At 43.7% G+C, this 18,761-nt stretch overlaps 2 long non-coding RNA genes across 12 annotated transcripts in view; both read left to right on the forward strand.

The window, feature by feature from the left end:
- Positions 1 to 18,761, forward strand: part of LOC135230104 (uncharacterized) — a 617,741-nt gene that overhangs the window by 157,244 nt on the left and 441,736 nt on the right. The gene's annotated exons all lie outside the window — the stretch shown is intronic.
- The window catches only part of LOC135230106 (uncharacterized), a 53,643-nt gene continuing 46,017 nt past the window's right edge, over positions 11,136 to 18,761 (forward strand). The window contains exon 1 of the long non-coding RNA XR_010320757.1: positions 11,136 to 11,192. This is a non-coding gene — a long non-coding RNA (uncharacterized LOC135230106). The remainder of the gene's footprint in view (positions 11,193 to 18,761) is intronic.

Raw genomic sequence — 18,761 nt, forward strand, 5'->3', positions numbered from 1 at the left:
TTTGTTGCATTTTTGATTTTATAAGAAAATAAAATTTATAACTCTTCAGGGTTATACTTTATCTATATTAATGGGGTGCCAATTATACTTTCTGAGCATTCTTTTTAGTTTATATGATTTTTCAGTTGAGTCTAATAGTGTTTCAGGATGATTATATCATACATAAATACCATTCGTTTTTGCTAGCTTTTCAAAGGTAAGATATTTTTGGTTCCAGTGTTGATATCCAGATCTACGATTTCCAAGAAAAATGTTGAGTATTTGATCCTTAATGTTTGATTGTAACATTGATGGAAAACATTAACAGTGTTTTATTTTCCATTTAAAATATGTATGCATTTTATCATATTACAGATTTTTTTCTGCCTCTTCTAGACTATTAAAAAAAATTAGTATGTTTGTATTTAGTGTTCTATGGGAATTTGTATTATTTTTTACCAAAAATGTTTCTCCTCCACTGATGTGATGTTGGGGTTTTTCTCTAATTTGGAGTATTCATTGACTTCTCTCTTTCTCTAACATCTTATATACAACACTTTCTGTTGGTTGTATCTTCAGAATAGATTCCATATCTGCCCACTTCTAAATTACTCCCTTGCCAACACCCTGGGCCTGGCTGCCATTACAGCTTGCTCAGACACTGTAAGGGCCTCCTAACTGCTCTCCCAACTTTCAATTTTTCCCTCTAGAGTCTAATCAGACAACAACCAGGGAGAAGTTCTTAAAACATTACTCAGGTGACATGTCTCTCTGATCAAATCTTTTCAAAGATTTTAAATAAATCCAAGTCCTTTAGGCTGCCATGATAATCTTTTGGACATATCTCTCACCTCACTACAGAGCACCCCTCTCTCCCTTGATTTCTGCTGTGCATCCTCCTTGTTTTGTTTCATTGCCTCCAGGCCTTTGGACTGGGGTTGGTTCTCTCTCCTAGTATTTTTTTTTTGTTTTTTTTTGCATATTTTCCTGTTGGTTGTCTCTCCCCTTTCATTCAGATCTCTGCTCAGATATCACTCTTAAGAAAGGACTTTGCTGACCAACTAATTTAACCTATAAATTAACATGCTACTTCAATGCCTTGCTCATTTTGTAAGCATTAGCATTACTTTGAGTTTTACTGTATCTCTATTTGTATATGCATTTTTGTGTATTTCTACATTGGAATGTAAGTTTCTGATGGGTAGAGAATTTGTCTGATGGTTTACTTCCATTTCTATGGGACCTGAAACAGCAGTTGACAAACAATATGCACTTACTTAATATTTTTTAATGAATGGATGATTGTACTGGTCCTATTGTAGGACCATCTTAGGAATTTTGTAATTACAAATATATGTTTAAAATACAGTATCTTTTTATCTACTGATAGCACACATTTTCTGGGATTTTATTTATGGTGTTAAATAATATGCATAAGTGAGACTTGTCCAACTTTATATTTTTGTTCTCTTTGTTATCAAATGTTTCAGTGATAATGCCATAAATATTCATGATATATTGATAACAATTAAGTAGCAACTACAATATACCAAGCAGTGTTCTACACATTTTGTTTACAATAAGTCACTTAACTTTCACAGGGAGTCCCTAGTTGCACGAATTATTAAGCTCTTTGCTGTTAACCAAAATATTTGTGGTTTCAATCTGCCCAGGGGCACCTCAGAAGAAAGATCTAGTTATCTACCTCCAAAAGGTCACAGCAATTGAAAGCCCTACAGAGTACAGTTCTGCTCTGACACACATGGGTTTGCCATGAGATGAAATCAGTTGGATGGCAACTAGTTAATCCTCACAACGTCAAGACCTATTACTTCTATTGAATCTGTTACTGTTATTACTGCCATTGTACAGATGACAAAGTCGAGGCTCAGAGAGGTTAAGTAACTTGTTCTTGGTCATGCAACTAGAATTTGTATGATTATTATTAATCACACGGTTTTGTTCTATTTTATATTCTCCATTGTCTAAACAGAAGCATCGCAAAAGGGGGGCAGAGGAGGGCACGTGCGCCAGGGTCCAAGTCCAAGGGTGCAGCAGACAAGGTACAGAATGCTTTCAGGCGCCGCAAATATGAAAGCCAGACAAGAGGGGGAGACATTTCTGCTGACTCATCAACATCTATTCGTCTTGAAATTTGGGATAGGGAAAGGCTGAACTTAGAGATTGCCCCTGGAAATGCCTTACCCTCACTATGCCCTGTGTCTGAAATATATTACAAAGTATAAGAATTGCAAGTTTCTTGATATTTTGATAAAAGTAACATAAAAATTATATGACAGTGATTTGCTTTGGATTTTACTAGTTCAGTAGCTTTCTAGTTTAGGTATTTTCTATTCAGTATTTTTTTGGTATTTTATTGATTATATTTTGTTAATGTATATCTGTGAACAGACTTACACGCGTGTATATGAACGCACACATGCATGCACACACTCCTACACTCGTGAACACACATATCCACTGAAGGATTTCATGGATAAAATTATAATATTGACATGAAGGTAGACCTCAATAATTCTTGAGATATAGAAAGTTAATGGTTAAGAAGACCAAATTCCACCAATACTGTTTATATATTCTATGCAAATCTAATAAAAATCACAACAAAATTTGTAAAGAAAATGACAAACTAATTCTAAAACTTACGTAGGTATGTAAAGGCCCAATAGTAGCTAGAGTAGTACTAAAAAATAAGTAACAGCCCCTACCAGATACCTGACATTTTGTAATAAATGAACAGTGCTGTGTCCTTACTTAAATAAACAGACTTCTCATTTGACTAAATCTAGTTTATGTCATTGTTTAATTTCTATCTCTATGCTTACAACTACCAAATTTATATCTTCAAATAGAATCTCTTCCCTGAAATCCATGGTTGAATATCAACTTCCAAGTTAATATCTCCATGAGGATGTATATTAAGTATTCAAAATTGACTTATTTGAAGTTTAAAGGTTGATTAGGCTCTCCAAGATATTTTCCTGCTCAATCTTCATCCTATCAATAAATGATGCCTTTATTCAACCAAAGCTTTAGTAGCATCCCTGACTCCACTGTTCTCTCAAAGAATGCATTGTTCAGCATTTGCTCATTGTCTTCAGGATTTTGCTACTTTTGCTATTTTCCATACTTGATGGTTCAAGTCATCATACTTAGTCACCTGTACTTTTGTAATATCTATCTAAATGGTCTTACTGTGCCCATCTTTGTACCATAAAGCACATGGAATAATCCATTTAAAGTATGTTAGATTTTATTAAGGTTCTATTCAATTTTACAAAAACCTGAGTTGAATGGAAAGCTTTTAAAACTAAACTCAAGGCCCAACTCCACCTGGCCTCCATTATTGTATGCTCCTCAATTCCTATTACATCACTGGGCTCTTTCATTGTATTACAGCTATATTTTGCTGAGGTTTCTTCTATTTTACGGCTTTAGCCAGTTCATTTGCTTTGAGCAGTCTGCTTCTAGAAATGATAGAGAGACTTCATCCCTGAACCAGTTACTATCTTGTCCTTTTACCCTACTTTTTAAATTTTTCTTCAGATAGCAAGGCACCATCTAACTATATATATGTAATTATGTGTATCTATTTCTGTCTATCTACTACTAGAAAAAGAATTGATGCATGCAAACTCCAGCGTTGATGAAGAATGTTGAATATACCATAGACTCCCAATAGAATGAATGTTTACTCATTCAGTCGTAGAAGAAATACAACCAAAATGTACCTTAGAAATTAGGATGGTGTCTTAGTCATCTAATGCTGCTATATCAGAAATACCACAGGAGGATGGCTTTAACAAAGAAAAATTTATTCTCTCACTGTCTAGTAGGCTACAAGTCCAAATTCAGTCGTCAGCTCCAGGGGAAGGCTTTCTCTCTCTGTCTGCTCTGGAGGAATGCCCTTGTCATCAATCTTCCCTTGGTCTGGGAGCATCTCAGTGCAGGAATCTCAGACCCAAAGGACATGCTCTGCTCCAGCACTCCTTTCTTGGTGGTATGAGGCCCCCATGTCTCTCTTCTCACTTCTCTCTTTTGTATCTCAAAAGAGATTCACTTAAGACACTACCTGATCTTATACATTTCATCAACATAACTTCTGCTAATCCATCTTATTACATCATAGTGATAGGGTGTACAACACTTAGCGAAACCACATCAGATCGTAAAATGATAGGCAATCATAGAATCACACAAGGTAATCATGACCTAGGCAAGTTGACAGATATTTTGGGGGAGGGACACAATTCAATCCATGACAGATGGTGAGACTTCAAATTGCTTACTTTGAACATGTCATCAGGAAAAACCAATTGCTAGAAAAAGGTACCATGTTTGGTAAAGTAGAGAGCCAACCAAAATGGGGGAAACCCTCAGTGAGACGGATTAACCCAATAGCTGCAACAATGGACTCAAAATACCAAAGATCATGAAGATGTTACAGGACATGGCAATCTTTCATTTTATGATGCATAAAGTCACCATAACTCGGAACCAACTTGATGGCAGCTAACAACAACTAGAATGCATATACTTTGACATCCTGCTTTGGTATCTGAAAAAAATATTTGTGTTCAGAAAGTATTTCTTGGATGAGTGAATGCAACTTGTGTAGATTAGATTATTAGTCACCAAATATTGACATTATTCCCCTGCTTGCCCCCACCCCCCCAGACCTACACTGTCTCCATGGGAGGAGTATATTTCCTGACCCATTGACACTAGTCTTGGCCATGTTACTTGGTTAATGGAATGTGGATATGAGTGTGAGTGTGGTGTTTCCCAGCCTAGTCTGTAAGAGACTTCTCCTCTGAAAGCTTGAAGTTCTACCATGAGATGAACTTGCCTCAAGTGTCTGCCGCCCCTGCAACTTGTCCAAGGAAATTAAGAGATGCATGGAAACAACCTGAACTCAAAACCTAGCTGATCTGTAGAGTTGCATGAAAAACTTTTTATTACGTGTCACTAAGATTTTGTGGTTGTCTTTTATGCATCATTATTGTAGTAAAATTCTGACTAATATCCCAACCCAGTGCCTTCGAGTCGATTCCATGACTAATATAGGAACATGATATGGAAGCCAAATACAGACCTAATGGTATATGAAGTATATGATTAATTCACTATACCTAGAAACAAGGGAGAGGGTTATCCTTGGTGCATCCTGAGTAGCGGGGTATTTCTCATCTCTTTCACGTCAGGATTTGCCATATGACTTGCTGGGCAAATGGAATATGAATGAAGTGAAAGATTCCACATTCAAACAGAAGAATTAAGTGCCATTTACCTGGTTCCATCCATATTCCTATGCATTTGCCATGATAGTGGCTAACATAAGAGCTGCTAACCAGAAATGAAATTAGAAAAGATGATAATACAGAGCAGATTTGCACTTGACTCACACCCAAGAGGTATTATAAATGAGAAATATCCCCACATTTTAAGTCAATGAAACTTGTGGATTGTCAATCAACTAGGATAGAGTTCAAGCCCAGTTCTAAGGATATAACCTAACCATTTCACCAATAACAGTAATCCCATTTGTCGTGATTATTTCTGGAGCATGAATTAAACCAGATGTTGTCTAATTAGGTCAATTGTTTATTTATTCTAGAAGGGGTTCATGCACCTGTAATTATTATACAAGTTTGAACTCAGGTTTTTTTTTTTTTTTTAACCCAGTTAACACAAATTTTAACTGATTTAGTGATAATGCAAAAAAAGTGCTTTTGCTGATGATAATGGTGATGATACACACCCGTCCCAACCCATATGTATTTTATATAATTAATACTGACAGAAGCTTGGGTGAAACTTTGACTTGCTCTACAAACATGACTAGAAACCAGTGAGATATCACAGGTGTCTCCTATGAACAATAGGCATATTGGTTTTTACAGAGCCTAAACCAAAGATGTCTCTATAATAGCTGACTTGAATATCATATTTTTAATACCATTAGGTGACCATTAATATATATATATTTTTATTAACTTTTATTGAGCTTCAAGTGAACGTTTACAAATCAAGTCAGTCTGTCACATATAAGTTTACATACATCTTACTCCGTACTCCCACTTGCTCTCCCCCTAATGAGTCAGTCCTTCCAGTCTCTCCTTTCGTGACAATTTTGCCAGCTTCCCTCTCTCTCTATCCTCCCATCTCCCCTCCAGACATGAGATGCCAACACAATCTCAAGTGTCCACCTGATATAATTAGCTCACTCTTCATCAGCATCTCTCTCCCCCTCACTGTCCAGTTCCTTTCATGTCTGATGAGTTGTCTTCGGGGATGGTTCCTGTCCTGTGCCAACAGAAGGTCTGGGGACCATGGCCGCCAGGATTCCTCTAGTCTCAGTCAGACCATTAAGTATGGTCTTTTTATGAGAATTTGGGGTCTGCATCCCACTGATCTCCTGCTCCCTCAGGGGTTCTCTGTTGTGCTCCCTGTCAGGGCAGTCATCTATTGTGGCCGGGCACCAACTAATTCTTCTGGTCTCAGGATGATGTAGGTCTCTAGTTCATGTGGCCCTTTCTGTCTCTTGGGCTCTTAGTTGTCGTGTGACCTTGGTGTTCTTCATTCTCCTTTGCTCCAGGTGGGTTGAGACCAATTGATGCATCTTAGATGGCTGCTTGTTAGCATTTAAGTCCCCAGACGCCACATTTCAAAGTGGGATGCAGAATGTTTTCATAATAGAATTATTTTGCCTATTGACTTAGAAGTCCCCTTAAACCATGGTCCCCAAGCCCCCGCCCTTGCTCTGCTGACCTTTGAAGCATTCATTTTATCCCAGAAACTTCTTTGCTTTTGGTCCAGTCCAATTGAGCTGACCTTGCATGTATTGAGTGTTGTCATTCCCTTCACCTAAAGCAGTTCTTAACTACTAATTAATCAGTAAAAAAAACCTCTCCCTCCCTCCCTCCCCCCCCCGTGAAATATTTCATAGTTTGGAGGAATCTGGAGGGCATTATGTTGAGTGAAATTAGTCAGTTGCAAAAGGACAAATATTGTATGAGACCACTATTATAAGAACTCAAGAAATAGTTTAAACAGGGAAGAAAGTATTCTTTGATGGTTATGAGGGTGGGGAGAAAGGGAGGGAGAAGGATATTCGCAAATTTAGATAGTAGACAAAAACTATTTTAGGTGAAGGGAAAGACAACATACAATAAAGGAGAGGTCAGCATAAATGGACTAAATGAAAGGCAGTTTCCTGAATAAACCAAATGCTCCAAAGGCCAGAGTAGCAGGGGCAGCAGTTGGGGGACCATGTTTTCAGAGGACATCTAGGTCAACTGACATAATAAAATCTATTAAGAAAACATTCTGCATCCCACTTTGGTGAGTGGCGTCTGCAGTCTTAAAAACACTATCAAGCGGCCATCTAAGATGCATCAATTGGTCTCAACCCACCTGGAACAAAGGAGAATGAAGAACACCAAAGATACAAGGTAATTATGAGTCCAAAAGGCAGAAATGGCCACGTAAATGCAAGACTACATCAGCCTGAGACCGGAAGAACTAGATGGTGCCCATCTACAACCGAAGACTGCCCCGACAGGGAATGAAACAGAGTATCCCTGACGGAGCACGAGAGCAGTGAGATGCAGACCTCAAAGTCCCATAAAAAAATCAGACTTAATGATCTGACTGAGACTAGAGGAACCCTGGAGGTCATGGTCCCCAGACCTTCTGTTGGCCCAAGACTGGAACCATTCCCAAAGCCAACTCTTCAGACAGGGATTGGACTGGATTATAGGATAGAAAAAATAGTGGTGAGGAGTGAGCTTCTGGTCTCAAGTGGACACATGAGACTATGTGGGCAGCTCCCGTTTGGAGGGGAGATGAGAAGGCAGAGGGGGACAGAAAGTGGCTGACTGGACACGGGGAATACAGCATTGAGAGGAGTGTGCTGTCTCATTGGTGGGAGAGGAACTAGGAGTACATAGCAAGCTGTATACAAATTTTTGTATGAGAGACTGACTTGATTTGTAAAGTTTCACTTAAAGCACACACACAAAAGATGGAAAGAATACACAGAGTCACAGTACCAAAAGAAATGGTCAACTTTCAGTCGTTTCATGAGGTGGCACATGATGAAGAACTGGTAGTAGTGAAGCAAGAAGTCCAAGCTACACTGAAGACACTGGCGAAAAACAAGGCTCCAGGAGCTGACAGAATACCCACTGAGTTGGTTCAACAAACAGATGCAGCACTGTAGATGCTCACTCCACTATGCAAAGAAATTTGGAAGCTAGCTACCTGGCCAACAGACTGCAGGAGACGCACGTTTGTGTCCATTCCAAAGAAAAGCGATCCAACAGAATGTGGAAGTTATCAAATGTAAATCATAGTATTAGTAAATATGGTAAACAAACAAACAAAGAAACTCTATCTATTCTACACTGAATATGACATGCTATCCCCAGGAGATCTAGTGAGTTTATGATGTTGTTGTTAGGTGCTGTTGGGCCGTTCCAACACATAGCGACCCTGTGTACAACAGAACGAAACAGTGCCCAGCCCTGGGCCTTTCTCATTGCTATGTCTGAGCCCACTGTTGCAGCCACCGTCTCAATCTGTCTCATTGAGGATCTTTGTCTTTTTCACTGACCCTCTACTTTACCAAGCACGATGTCTTTTTCCAGGGACTGATTCCTCCTGATAATATGTCCAGAGGACGTGAGACCAAGTCTTGCCACCCACCTTTCTAAGGAGCATTCTGGCTGTACTTCTTCCCAGACAGGTGTGTTCATTCTTCTAGCAGTCCATGGTATATTCATTATTCTTCACCAACAACATAATTCAAGTTTCAGTTCTTTTGTCTTCCTTATTCATTGTCCAGCTTTAGCATGCATATGAGGCGATTGAAAATATCATGGCTTGGTTCAGGCACACCTTAGTCCTCAAAGTGACATCTTCAATTTTTAACACTTTAAAGAGGTCTTTTGTAGCAGATTTGTCCAATAAAATATGTCATTTGATTTCTTGATGGCTGCTTCCATGGGTGTTGATTGTGGATCCAAGTAAAATGAAATCCTTGACAACTTCAGTATTTTCTCTGTTTATTGTTCCAGTTGTGAGGACTTTTGTTTTCTTTATGTTGAAGTGTAATCCATACTGAAGGCTGAAGTCTTTGATCCTCATCAGCAAGCGCTTCAAGTCTTCTTCATTTTCAGTAAGCAAGGTTGTGTCATCTGCATGTCTAGGCTGTTAATGAGTCTTCCTCTAATCCTGATGCCCCTTCTTTTCATATAATACAGCTTCTTGGACTGTATGGATTATATGTTTTTTTAAAGACACTGAGTTTTTGGTAATTTACTATGGCAGCCCTAGAAAATGAATACAGAGCCCTTCATCAAGGACAAGTCAAGTTAGCACCAAAAATGCTCCTGTAAGGGTAGCCACGTAACATGAGACATGGCAGTTTTAAAAAGTATGAAGTAAAACTCTCAGCTTTGACAGACAAAGAGCTCCTCTAAGACTAAATTCACTGCTGTTGAGTCGATTCTATCTCATAGCGACCCTAAAGGACAGAGTAGAATTGACCCACAGGGCTTCCAAGGAGTGGCTGGTAGATTCGAACTGCCTGAATAAGTATTGTGAAAAAATACAACCCTGACACACAACTTTTCTGAGCTTAGTATTAAAACAAAACAAAGTCGCTATCGAGTGGATTCTGACTCATAGGGACCCTATAGGACAGAGTAGAGCTTCCCCACAGGGTTTCCAAGGAGCGACTGGTAGATTCAAACTGCAGACCTTTTGGTAGCACCCAAATGCATAATCATCGCACCACCAGTGGCTTTCAAATCAGCTATAGGCTGATGATCTCCAAATTCTTAGAACCTGGAAAACTACTCTACCTCAGAGTGGTATCCACAGCTGGGAACTGTTCTCCACACTTGGATGACCTCAGACATCCAAATCTAACATGTCCAGAAAAAATCTTTTGGTCATTTTCTCAAGTTTGTTCCTCCATGGTTTTCCACATGGTAGAGAATGGCTCTGGTGACCATGCTCTCATGGTAGCCTGAATTCTAGAAGTCACCTTTGATTCTCCATTCCCCTCATCCCATACGTCTGATCCACCAGCAATTCTTGGCAGCTCAAGCTCCAAAGTACACCTCAAGCCTGCCCACCGTTCCCACCTGCACTACCACCATCACTCCTCACCCTGACCACTGCAGAAGCATCCTGACTGGTCCTCTGTATTTGCTGTCTTCAAGTTATCCTGGGCTACAGTTAATTCCTGGGACACATTCTTTCTCAAGACCATTGAACAATAGAAGGAGAAGGGCATTTAGTTGTATGCTACCTCCTCTGCTTGAGCTTCATGCCCCTCAGAAATCACTTTTCACTGTCCACTCTATAATGTCTCTATTCCAATTTCCTGTCTTTGGCCGCACTGCTTTGATAGCGTGCATGCATGTGTGCTTCAGGGGTCATGTAGACAGCTGCTTGGAGGAATTTTTCTTAGTACAATCATGGTTGTGTGCCATCAAGAGATTCTGACTCATATCAACCCTGTACGACAGCTTAGAACTGCCTCACAAGGTTTCCTAGGTTGCAGTCTTTATGGCGCAGCCCTGCTGGCACCGTGGTTAAGAGCTCGGCTGCTAACCAAAGGGTGGACAGTTCGAATCCACCAGTTGGTTATTTGCAGAAAGACATGGCAGTCTGCTTCTGTAAAGACTTACAGTCTTAGAAACCCTATGGGGCAGTTCTGCTCTGCCCTATAGGGTCACTATGAGTTGGAATTGATTCAACAGCAACTGGTTTGGATTTTGTTTGGTTAGAATCTTTATGGGAGCCCATCTCCAGATCTTTTCAACCTCTGAGCTGGTGGGTTACAACGGCCCACCTTTCAGTTAGCCAAGCACTTAACCGTTGCACCTCCAATACTTAACTCTGCGCGGGAGAGGGCCCTCTCCTGACGTCTCCCGTCTCCTCACCCCGCACACCTTGGCGTTGTCCTTGCTTCTAGACCCCACCCTCCCCTCTGGAGGCCCAACCCCCCCACGCCCGCCCCACACCCAGGCCGCTGGGCGGGGCCAGCAGCCATGTTCCTCGCCGTCCAGCCAGTTACTCACAGAAGCGCTGGGACGGGCGGTGAGGGGCCCCGGCCCGATGGCGCGCCTTACAGCGGACGGTGTTCGTGCTGCTTTCTGTGCCGTGGTTTCTGAAAGGTAGGAAACTCCGGCAGCTGGGTGGAGGGACCCGCTCCCAGACTGAACAAGCCCGGCCCCTCGAAGGTGTGGAGGGAAGGCGCCAGGAGGGCGGGTCCCAGTGCCAGCATCCCGTGGGCTCCAGAGGTTGGGGAGTCCGGACGTTGGGTTAGCAGCTCGCATCGCCCCCTCCGGCGTACCCCGTCCCGAGTGATCCCCAGGGGCGGATGCGGCGCGGGGGCGGGCGGACGCAGCCACTCTAGGGGCTGCGAGAGGGAGAGAGGGAGCCTCTGGCCCGGGAGACTCAGCTGGTCTGGGAATTTACATCCCCATGGATTTGCGGGGGGGGGGGTCCAGCCGCGGGATCCAGCTGCGGAGTGCCCTCGGGCCTGGGGGCTTGAAGGGCTTGGGGAGAAAGGCTGTGTCCAGGGCTGCGCCAAGGTCCCTACTCTGCCCGGGGCGGGTTTGCGGGCCAAGCTGGGGGATGGGCGCCTGCCCCCCCCCGCCCCCCACCTGCTCCCTGTGCCAGGGGGGAAACCAAGGCCCAGAGTTCGCCCGGGGGGGGGTGAGATTCCAGGCTGAGGGCGGGGCACTCGCCCCCATTCGTCCTCCCACCCCCACCAGACTCCGTAGGGTGCCAGGGACAGGGGAGAGAGGGATCCCCCGCCCAAGGCCATGCTGCCCCTTATTGTTTTGGGCGCTGTGCCTGGGAGGCTGAGGCACCCCGCGCCCGCGCCCGCGCCGGCTGGTCTACTCTCGGGGCTGGGGCGTCGGCGCGGCCCCGGCCCCACCTGGAAAGGAAGGGGTCCTCGGAATCTGTGGAGCAGCGTGGGGATCCTACTCCTTGTGGAAGCAGCAGCGATTCAGTGTCTGTTAACAGTGTGGATGCCGGGTCCCGCTCCCCCTCTGGGAGGCGGGGGTGGGGGTAGCAGGAAGGGGTCCTGAGCAACCATGTTGTTTGTTAACTTAAACATTTGTGCGGCGCTGTGTACCGGTCGCTGTGGACGCGATCTCTGGTGCTGAGGGGATTTGAGGGTTCCTCACACTGGCGGGATTTGGAGCCTCTACCCTGGTGGCAGTGGGTTCAGTGGGTTACCCTGGTGGCGTAGTGGTTAAGTGCTAAGGCTGCTAGCCAAAAGATTGGCCATTTGAATCCACCAGGCGCTCCTTGGAAACTCTGTGGGGCAGTTCTACTCTGTCCTATAGGGTCGCTGTGAGTCAGAATTGACTCCACGGCAGCGTGTTTTTTTTTTTTTTTTTTTTAGGTTGGAGGAGATTAGGTGTCTCTCGGGCTGACATTTGAAGGTCTGGAGCTGGCCGTTTATGAGGGTTTATAAGGGTTTATAAGGGTTTTAAGCGCTCCGGCCATGGGCGCCAACCCGATCTTCCAGCCCCTGCGGACGGACTGCCCCCCCCCGCCCCGGGGGGATTGGCTGCTCTGGGACCCTGAGCCCAGAGGGCAGTGAGAAGCTGACAAACGTGAGTGATGTCCTGCAGGCTCCAGTCGGCGGGGCAGCCCTGCTCACATGGTCTCAATACGGGCAGTCGGCTTCATGCTTGGGGGGTGGTTTCCGGATGTTCACTCGTGTCCCCCCACCCCGTGCAGGGCGACAACTCTCCTCTGGGCGGGGACCTAGTAGAGGCCTGCAGGGCATCAGGGTGTGGAGGGGCAGAGCTTGGGCGGGGAGGGCGCGGCCCTGCAGGTTCCTGTACGTGACCACGGCAGGGGGGTGCAGGTCGTGAAGGCTGGGCCTGGTCAAGGGCCCACTAGGTCTCGCAGAAGGAGTGGGTTAGGATAATAACAGCATTAATGGGAGTATTGAGAGAGCGCCCTGGGGCGTTGGGTCCCTCGGGAAGAAAAGCTTCTGCTGTCGCCACTGGAGCGGTACCCAGGTCGTCCCGGCTTAGGTCCAGGAGGTTCCCATGCTCGGAGGGCCTGGTGGGCAGAACAGAACCGGCGGTGCGCACGCCCTCTCGCGGCCTTGCACCGAATCGCTGAAGTTCAGTGACAGGCGATTCTAAGCCATGGTTTTGGAACTGAATAGTGAAGCAGAGCAAAGAAATGATGCAGTGCCTTGATGGGACCGGTGGAGACAACAAGAAGCAAAGCACAGCTCAAACTTCAAAATTCCACTGAGTGTTAGTACGATTTGGAGGTAGAAAATAGACGGAGAGTCGAGAGGCCCAGAGATGCAGAAGGGTTGGAGGATTAGGGTTAGGGGTTAGGGTTTGGTGCTAGGGGTCCAGGTTTGGGGGTTAGAGGTTTGGGAGTCAGGTTTAGGGGTATAGGTTTTAGGTGGTTGGGGGTTGGGGTTAGGGCTGGGGTTACTAGGCTCGGGCACAAGTGGTTTAGGGTTAGGGTTAGAGTGAGGCTGAGGTTGATTCCCAGTCTTGTGTACCGTCTCTTCCTTCACCAGAGTTACCACATATGTGTCGTTTGGTTGGAAACCCTGATGGCGTAGTGGTTAAGAGCCACCGGTGCTAACCAAAGGTCTGCAGTTCAAATCCACCAGGCGCTCCATGGAAACTCTATGGGGCAGTTCTAATCTGTCCTATAGGGTCGCTATGAGCTGGAATCAACTCGACGGCAGTGGGTTTGGTTTTTTTGGTTATTGTTTAGTTGGCTTTTCTCTACCCACTCTTCGTCTCCCTGGTGAACATCAAAGATTGTTTCTGTGCGTAAATGTTTTCATGATAGTGGTCACGTACTGTATATGTCGTTTTGTGATTGACTTAGTATGATGCGCTCCAGATTCATCCATGGTGTGAGATGTTTCGGAGATTCATCATTGGTCTTTATTGTCGTGTAGTGTTCCACTGTGTGTATGTACCGTAGTTTGTTTATCCGTTCCTCTGTGGATGAGCACTTAGGTTGTTCCCATCTTTTTGCTACTGTGAATAATGTTGCAGTGAACACGGGTGTGCATGTGTCTATTCCTGTGACTGCTCATGGAAACCCTGGTGGCTAGTGGTTAAGTGCTATGGCTGCTAACAAAAAGGGTTAGGGTTTGGGCTTAGGGATGTTAGGGTTAGGGTTGTTAGAGTTAGAGTCCTTAGGGTTTGGGTTAGGGGTTGGGGTTTGGGGGTTAGAGTTTAGGGTTGGGTTTTTTGGTTAGGGTTTTTGGGTTGGGGTTAGGTGTTAGGTTTAGGGTTTGAGGTTAGAGTTTGGAGTTACAGGTTAGGTGTTAGGGGTTGCAGTTTGGGGTTTAGGGTTTTGGGGGTTTAAGGTTTTGTGGTTTAGTCATTAGGGTTTGGGTTAGGCTTTAGGGATTTAGGTTTAGGCTTGGGGTTGGGTTTGTTTGGGATTTGTGGGTTGGGGTTAGAGGGTGGGTGTTAGAGGGTTGGGGTTTAGAGTTTGGGGGTTAGAGATTGAGGGAGTCAGGGTGAGGGGTTAGAGGGTGAGGGGGTTAGAGGTTGAGAAGATTATAGAGTGAGGGAGTGAGAAGGTGAGGGTGTGAGGGGGTGAAGGTTAGGGTTTAGGGTTAGAGGGTTTAGGCTTAGGGTTCAGAGGCTTAGGGTTGGGGGTTAGGGTTTGGGGGTTCAGAGGTTGGGGTTGGTGTTGTGGTTAGGGTTAGAGGGTTAGGGTTAGAGGGTTAGGGGTATAGTTTAGAGATTTAGGGTTACTGGTTAGGGCTAGGGTTTAGGGGTTCAGGTTTAGGGGTTTGGGATGGGTTTGGGGTAAGGTTTTAGGGTTTAGGGTTAGAGGGTTAGGTTTAGGGCTTAGGGCTTAGAGTCTAGGGTTTTAGGACTTAGGGTTTAGGGCTTAGGGCTTAGAGCCTAGGGTTTAGGCCTTAGGGTTTAGGGTTTAAGGCTTAGAGTGAGGGTTAGGGCTGGGGGCTGGGGTTAGGGTGTAGGTTTTAGGGTTTAGAGTTAGGGTATTAGGGTTAGAGGGTTAGATGACTTAGGCTTTAAGTTAGGGTTTAGGGGTTAGTGGTTGGGGTCAAGGGTGTTAGTGTTTAGGGTTTTGGCATTTAGGATGTTAGGGTTAAATGTGTTAGGGCTAAGGGTGTTAGGGTTTCACGTGTTAGGGTTTTAAGTGTTATGGTTTAGGGTTTAGGGTTGTGTTAGGGTTAGGCTTAGGCTCATTCTTAGGTTTAGGGCTAGGGATTTGAGGTTTAGTGTTTGGGGTTGGGTTTGGGGGTTGGGGTTAGAGGGTTAGGGTTAGAGGGTTAGAGTTAGAGGGTTAGGGTTTTGGGTTAGGGTTTCAGGTTAGCATTAGAGGGTTAGGGTTCGAGGGTTAGGGCTAGAGTAGTTAGGGTTAGGGTCGTTAGGGTTAGGGTTGTTAGGGTTAGGGTGGTTAGGGTTTAGGGTTAGGTGTTAGGGTTTAGGGCTTACGGTTAGGTTTTGGGTTTGGGCTTTGGGGCTTGAAGTTTGGGTTTAGGGTTTTGGGCTTAGAGTATAGGGTTTAGTGTGTATGGTTTTTGTGTGTAGTGTTTTGTGGTGTAGGTGTTTAGATTGTAGGGTTTAGGGTATATGGTTACGGTTTGGGTTAGGGCTAGAGTTCAGGGTCTTGGTGGTTAGGACCTAAGGGCTTTGGGTCTTAGGGGCTTTGGGGCTCAGGGCTTAGGGGCTAGAGTTAGAGGGCTAAGGCCAGAGGGCCAGAGGGCCAGGGTTATGGTTTGATTCCTGGCTGGCAATTTTTTTCCTTCAATATTTTATGTAAGTCATCCCATTGCCTTCTTGCCTCCATGATTTCTGCTGAGTAGTCCAAGTTTATTATTATTTACTTTCCTTTGTTGGTGACTTCTTTTATCCCTAGCCTCTCTTAAAATTCTCTTTATATTTGATTTTGGCAAGTTTGATTGTTATATGTCTTGGTCACTTTCTTTTGAGATCTACCGTATGTGGAATTCGATGAGCATCTTTCATGATATCAGGGAAGTTTTCTGCCAACAAATCTTCAACAGTTCCCTCTGTATTTTCTGTTAGCCCTCCCTGTTCTGGTACTCCAATCACTCATAGTTATTTCTCTTGATAAAGTCCCACATGATTCTTTGGATTTCTTCATTTTTTAATTTCTTTTATCTGGTTTCTCTTCAAATATATTGGTCCCAAGTGTTTTATCTTCAATCTCAGTTATTCTGCCTTCCAGTTCTTCAATTGTGCTCTTCTTACTTTCTGTTGAGTTTTCTATCTCTGTAATTTTATTGTTTATCTTCTGAATCTCTGATTGCAGTCTCTGTATGGTTTCTTGCAGCCTATTAAATTTTTAATTATATTCTTGAGTAACCTTTTTAATTTCTTCAGCTGCTTTATCTGTGTGTTCCATGGCTTGTTCTGCATTTTGCCTCATTTCCTTCCTGATGTCTTTAAGAGTTCTGTATATTAATCTTTTGTATTCTGCATCTGGTAATTCCAGGATTGCACCTTCATCCAGAAGATTCCTTGAGTCTTTGTTCTGAGAGCTTGTTGAAGCAATCATGGGTCAGCTTTTTTTTTATTTCAATATTTTTTGTTGTGTTTTACGTGAAAGTTTACAAATCAAGCCAGTCTCTCACATGAAAACTTATACACAACTTCTTACATATTCCCAATTACTTTCCCCCCAATGGGAGAGCCCACTCCCTCCTTCCACTCTTTCTTTTTGTGACCATTTTGCCAGTTTCTAAGCCCCTCTATCCACCCATCTCCCTTCCAGGCAGGAGATACCAACATTGTCTCAAGTGTCCACCCAAACCAAGTAGCTCACGCCTCACCAGCATCCCTCTCCAACCCATTGTCTAGTCCAATCCATGTCTGATGAACTGGCTTTGGGGATGGTTCCCGTAGTGGGTAAACGGAAGGTGTGGGGGCCATGATCACTAGAGTCCTTCCAGTCTCAGTCAGACCATTAAGTCTGGTCTTTTTATGAGAATTTGGGGTCTGCATCCCACTGTTCTCCTGCTCCCTCAAGGGATCTCTGTTATGTTCCCTGTCAGGGCAGTCATTGGTTGTGGCCCGGCACTATCTAGTTCTTCTGGTCTCAGGATGATGTAGTCTCTAGTTCATGTAGTCCTTTCTGTCTCTTGGGCTCGTTATTATCTTATGTTCTTGGTGTTCTGCATTCTCCCTTGATCCAGGTGGGTTGAGAATCATTGATGCATCTGAGATGGCCGCTTGTTAGCATTTAAGACCCGAGACGCCACATTTCAAAGTGGGATGCAGAATGTTTTCTTAGTAGATTTTATTATGCCTGTTGACTTAGATATCCCCTGAAAACATGGTTCCCAAACATGTGCCCCTGCTTTGCGGACCTTGAAGCGTTCAGTTTATTTAGGAAACTGCTTTGGTTTAGTCCAGTTGTGCTGACCTCCACTGTGTTGAGTGTTGTCCTTCCATTCACCCATAGTAGTTCTTGTCTATCTCTTTAGTAAATACCCCTCTCCTACCCCCCTCCCTCCCCCCTCTCATAACAACAAAGGAATATGTTCTTCTCAGTTTAAACTATTTCTCAAGATCTTATAATAGTGGTCTTATACACTATTTGACCTTTTGCAACTAATTTCACTCAGCATAATGCCTTCCAGGTTTCTCCATGTTATGAAGTAGTTCACAGATTCGTCACTGTTCTTTATCGATGTGTAGTATTCCATTGTGTGAATATACCATAATTTATTTATCCATTCATCCATTGATGGGCACCTTGGTTGGTTCCATCTTTTTGCTGTTGTAAACAGTGCTGCAGTAAACATAGATGTGCATATATCTATTTGTGTAAAGGCTCTTATTTCTCTAGGATATATTCCGAGGAGTGGGATTGCTGGGTTGTATGGTAGTTCTATTTCTAGCTTTTTAAGGAAGCGGCAAATTGATTTCCAAAGTGGTTGTATACCATTTTACATTCCCACCAGCAGAGTATAAGTGTTCCAGTCTCTCCACAGCCTCTCCAACATTTATTATTTTCTGTGTTTTGGATTAATGCCAGCCTTGTTGGAGTGAGATGGAATCTCATTGTAGTTTTGATTTGCATTTCTCTAATGGCTAATGATCAAGAGCATTTCCTCATGTATCTGTTAGCTGCCTGAATGTCTTCTTTAGTGAAGTGCCTGTTCATATCCTTTGCCCATTTTTTAATTGGGTTGTTTGTCTTTTTGTGGTTGAGTTTTAGCAGAGTCATGTAGATTTTAGAGATCAGGTGCCGGGCGGAGATGTCTTAGCTGAAAACTTTTTCCCAGTCTGTAGGTGGTCTTTTTACTCTTTTGGTGAAGTCTTTAGATGAGCATAGGTGTTTGATTTTTAGAAGCTCCCAGTTATCTGGTTTCTCTTCGTCATTTTTAGTAATGTTTTGTATTCTGTTTATGCCATGTATTAGGTCTCCTAATGTTGTCCCTATTTTTTCTTCCATGATCTTTATCGTTTTAGATTTTATGTTTAGGTCTTTGATCCATTTGGAGTTAGTTTTTGTGCATGGTGTGTGGTATGGGTCCTGTTTCATTTTTTGCAGATGGATATACAGGTACGCCAGCACCTTTTGTTAAAAAGACTATCTTCTCCCCAATTAACTGACACTGGGCCTTTGTCAAATATCAGCTGCTCATATGTGGATGGATTTATATCTGGATTCTCAATTCTGTTCCATTGGTCTATGTGTCTGTTGTTGTACCAGTATCA

The sequence above is a fragment of the Loxodonta africana genome, unplaced genomic scaffold, assembly GCF_030014295.1.
Source record: "Loxodonta africana isolate mLoxAfr1 unplaced genomic scaffold, mLoxAfr1.hap2 scaffold_76, whole genome shotgun sequence".
Classification (NCBI taxonomy): domain Eukaryota; kingdom Metazoa; phylum Chordata; class Mammalia; order Proboscidea; family Elephantidae; genus Loxodonta; species Loxodonta africana.